The sequence below is a fragment of the Callospermophilus lateralis genome, unplaced genomic scaffold (assembly GCF_048772815.1).
Source record: "Callospermophilus lateralis isolate mCalLat2 unplaced genomic scaffold, mCalLat2.hap1 Scaffold_1246, whole genome shotgun sequence".
Taxonomy (NCBI): domain Eukaryota; kingdom Metazoa; phylum Chordata; class Mammalia; order Rodentia; family Sciuridae; genus Callospermophilus; species Callospermophilus lateralis.
This window is the reverse complement of record NW_027512429.1, coordinates 12,827-17,877: the sequence shown is the minus strand read 5'-3', so window position 1 is coordinate 17,877 and position 5,051 is coordinate 12,827. Positions and strand designations below refer to the sequence as shown.

The following is a 5,051-nucleotide window of genomic DNA, read 5'->3' as shown; positions in this document are numbered from 1 at the left end:
TCTACTCTGAATCAGAATCCTACACATCCCTATTTTCAAAATCAAACAAATTAGATTTATTCTAGTCTAGTCCAAGGATTTCAAGTGCATTGGCTTAATCTGCCTAAATGCTGTTATTATCTAATGATGATTAATTTTTTAACACTTCACTTAGTAATTATACCTTTTGTTTACTTAAAAAAATTTATGTTAAAACACATTTTTCCAATAGTTGAACTATTCACATTAGCAACTCTTCATGCCATTTATTTTCTGGTTCAATAAGTTTATTATCTGTATCTGAAAAAACTTCATAGAAAAACTGTTTTGTTTTAGCTCTCTGCAGCCCTTTCCTGAGCTCTGAGGAAGTTTGCCTTCTTTTGAGCTACCCGATCTTTCTTCTGGGCAAGGAACATTTTAGGACTGTTCCGCCTCTTCTTTTTAACTTCTCTCTTGGGCTTTTTCTCATAGACTGGATTCTCTCATATAGCAGAATGAGCTTACTAATACATCTCCTCCATCATGTCAGGGGTAATGTTGTTCTTTATATACTGAGAAAATTGTTTCTTGTAAGCATCTTCATCTTCTTCCATTAGATAACACATATAATCTGCAACATTCTGACCCATAATGTGCTTCCAATGTACTTCTGCACTGAACTTCTTGCTTTCAGAATCATAACCAGGGAATCGTTTGGTACTATGGGGGATAGACAAGCCTCCATCCACAGCTCCCTTCAGGGCCCCAAAAACTTTATAGCCAGTTGTAGTTCTAGCAAGGCCTGCATCCAAATAGCAGGTGAAGGCACCAGGTCGACCATCAATGCTTTCCATACTGTATTCATCTCCAGTAACCTCCACTTAGCCTTAATAAATCTTGTCCATACCAAATCTACTGAGAAGCCTACAGGCCAGTAGCAGGCCAGTACAATATGCTGCAGCATAATTTGTTAGGCCAACTTTCACACCATATTTTGGTAGTTCATGTGCATATGCTGTGCAGACTATCATATCCCCTTCTATATGGGCATAAGTAATCTGGCAAATGATATCTCTGTTAGTTACACAAACTATCATCCTGTATTTGGGTGTGTTGTACTTATTTTTGTCCTGGATCACCAAGCGTTTCCGAGCATAGTAATCAGTTATGCCCTCTTCTTGACAACTTTAAGAAACCCCATCCTGGGGCTGGGGATGTGGCTCAAGCGGGAGCGTGCTTGCCTGGCATGCGTGCGGCCCGGGTTCGATCCTCAGCAACACATACAAACAAAGATGTTGTGTCCGCCAAAAACTTAAAAATAAATATTAAAATTCTCTCTCTCTCTCTAAAAAAAAAAAAAGAAAAGAAAAGAAACCCCATCCTGCGGAACAGAGCCCGGGTCCGCGGATCCACACAGACCTGCAGGCCCAACAGCACTACAGGGGAGAAAAGCTCTTCATAACATTTTTAAGTTCATTTTTAAAAGACACTTTCTTAAATGCTTTGCAAATGATTATCAAAAAATTAAACAAAAATATTTTATGTCTCTTTTTAATTTTAATTTATCCTAATTCACAATTTTTTAATTTGTACAACAAATGCTTTGCTATATAAACGGCAAGTGATTAAAATCTCCACATGTTGAAACTAATTGATATTTAGCATAATTTTAAATGAATAGTCAATCTATAACATCTCCTGTGTGAATCACACATTGTCTTGATGGGAAAACCCTTCAGAAAGCCTCAAATACAGGCCACAGCTACCAGAAAAGAAATGCAAAATCATCAGATGAGGTGTCCATACAGACAGACTTGGGCAGTGGTTATGCAAGTGACACCAAGACAAGAGATCCTAGTAGAACTGAGGATACAAACTTAGGCCATTCCACAGTGACTGTTCTCCCTCTCTCTATGTATATGTGAGTGTGTATATATACACATATACACACACACTCACACAAAGTATGCATTTATATACCACTGTGTTTCTATATGTATGGGTATATATTATATATGTGTGTGTATTCCCCTCATTTCAAATAGTTAAGAATGATCCAGGGATGTGTATAAAAATTATTTTTCTCTTATCTCACAGAATAAAAGGACACAGAAATGTCTGTTTAGTTCAAGGATATTACAAAAGAAAAAATTTTTGTTAAATATGATCAAGGGTCCAGTGTGTACAACCAGAGGCCTCCAAATCAAGAGTCCAACTAGTACCATCTCCAACTGATAAAAGTACAGACAACATGTATTGTTTTCCCATCATGCTTGGATTTTGGCCACTTACATTCACATTTCTATAAGTAAACATGCTAATAACCGCCTAGGAAAATAGCCCAGAGTGATGCATACACACATTTGGGCTGGGGCTCAAATTGCCTATAATAACAAAGGAAGAGGAAGAATGATTAGGAAAAATTTAACCTAAATGGGAATGTATATATGCATTAATTTTATACTTGGAACTTCAATCCCTGTTGTGTACTTCACCAAAAAATAATGGCCCCATGATCACTTGGTTTTGATTTGGCAATATTTAACTTTCCTTTGATATACCCATAGAAGAATCACAATAAAATAAAATCAGTTAATAAAACAAATCATGGGCCACAGGAGGAAGACCCTTTACATTTATCAGTCAAGTTTTTCTTCTCATGGTTACTTGGATTTATGTTTAGATAACAGCTACTGATACCAAACATATTTAGTGGGTATCTGCTTTGTCTAAGAAACTTTTCTAGTGTGATGGGAGAGGCTGTAAGTAAAAGAAACCATCTCAGTCCTAACTCTGCACCTGTGGCCACATCCTTAACCCAAGGTTTCCGAGATCAGATGTCCAGCCCCTTTTAAATGAGAAGTTCCTTAATAAATTCTTACCTAGCAGAGTAAAAATAAATGAACATACAAATGGATCTGATCACTGGATATGCAGGGGGTGAGTCACCTTCTTTTGCTTCTCTGTGGAACTCTAACATCTGGAAACCCAGGGGTCTCATTCCAAACTGACACACTAGCTCCCTGGGATTCAGTTCCTACAAAGTTAGATTTGTGACAATCCATTCTCTACATTATGTCTCACCGTTTACGTGTGAATAAAATTAATTCACATGGAATAGTTTTTTTCCCCAGTCCTAGGTATTAAAACCAGGACCTTGCACATGCTAAGAAAGTGTTCCACCACTAAGCTATATCCCCAGTCCTTTATAATTTTTATTTTGAGACAGGGTTTCACTAAATCACTCAGGGTCTTGTTGAATTGCCAAAGCTGGCCTTGAACTTGCAGTCCTCTTGTCTCATTCTCCCACAGGTATGCATAATGTGCCAGGCTCATAAAAGACTTTTTAATGGTACAATGGTGGTATTGCCCCAACAGGAAGGGACTGAAGGAGGCAGTAGTGAAATGTCATGCTCCTCCTCTAAAAACCAAGTGTCATACGACACTCTTGATGTTTGGAATCCCATCTCCACAGCACTTCCCCTTTTGAGCAACCAATAAAAAAATAAAAAAATAAATTATATATCTTAAAAAAAAAGTGTCATACGAATTAAAACAAACAAATAAAAAGTCCTAAATGAATAGAAACAAAAGTAAATAATCAGAAAACCATGAGAATTTCAGGGGCTCAATCATATGTTTCTAAAAGCTAATAATTAGTAGTCAGTAAAGTTTTGTTAGCTTGAAACCTGACAGAGACTAATTCTTGAGAAAGAAGATAAGTGATGGTTGACAGCCCTGGCTCCAGGCTCAGAGCTGTGAGTCCATGTTAATCTCCTAAGCCTCCTTCCTCCCTCAAGTGCAAATGTAGGTAATAATAACTCTTACCTCCTATGCTTGTTTTGAGGATTCAAGAAGTTAAAACATGCAGAGAATGATGCATTCCACTATCATGTATTTTAAAAATAAAAGCAATTAAAAAAAAAAAAACAGTTGCAAGAACAGTAAAAAAAAAAAAAATAAAAATGCAGAGGACTAAAATTGGGCAGGCATATGGTAAATTCTGCAGATGTGTTAATTCTTTCCATCTCCTTCACCGTCAAACAAGAGCAAGACTGGCCAGGACCTGAAAGTTTATCTGTTTTCTCATTATCTAGAAGTACGGCCACATTTGCACCTCTTCTCATACTTCTGAGGCATTCCTCATTCAATTATATGTTGATATTCTGGCCACACATTATCTTTGGAAGACAAGAACTGAGAACTATATGTGTGCTCAGATTGAGGAAGAGAACAAGATATCCCATTGTGTGTTCTGGATGCAGTTTATTTAGTTTTAACTTCCTTCTATATTTTATTTTACTACACTTATATTACCTTTGCTGGTTATTTTCTTTTGCCTTTTTTTCTCTCTATGCTTTTGTATTTGATGTTATGAATTTTTAAAGTTACTTTAACATCATTGGGAAATAAAATTGATTAAAAATAAACCAGCCAAAAATGAGTCTGTAAAAAAACTTTTGCTTCTTGTCTTCTGGTACAGGGGTTCACAGACACAAACACTTATGCACAAAATAATGAACAGGAAATCAGAACAGAAAGGAGAGGCAATAGGTTGTGTAACTTACAGGAATGGCAGGTAGCTCCTGCACAGCCCACATGAGTGCAATCAAAGGAGAAGGACTGGGAACATTCACCCCCATGTTCACAATAGCTGGGCAAACACCTAAAGAAGGACAGACACGTTGCTGTTTTTACATTCAGTCATAATAAAATGTGTATCTCACACTAGCATGGTATAGGAAAAGAAGGAGGACAAAAATCAACAGAAACATTTCAACAGGACCAAAGACTGTGGAGTCTGTTCTCACCGTTTATGTGGGAATAAGATCAATTCACATTGAATAGTTGTTTTTTCCCTTGAGTTGTCTCAAGGTCAACTAATGCTCAACCTCAAGTCAGTAAGTGCAGTGCATGCTACTGATTCTCATGCATTTATGACAGGCAAATTTTCTATTTATCATAAAAATGTTTTTCCTTCTCATAAAAACATCATATTGATTTCATACCTGACCAGGATATAAACTGCTTGCAATGACCATAGGCAGATATACATTTCCCCTCCATCCTTCCACACCCTTGTGATGTGACAC

The 5,051-nt window shown here is 37.0% G+C and overlaps 1 pseudogene; it reads right to left on the bottom strand.

Moving 5' to 3' along the window:
• Positions 1-311: 311 nt before the first annotated feature.
• LOC143382968 (large ribosomal subunit protein uL18 pseudogene) lies at positions 312-4,098 on the bottom strand (annotated as a pseudogene).
• Between the last annotated feature and the right edge of the window lie 953 nt (positions 4,099-5,051).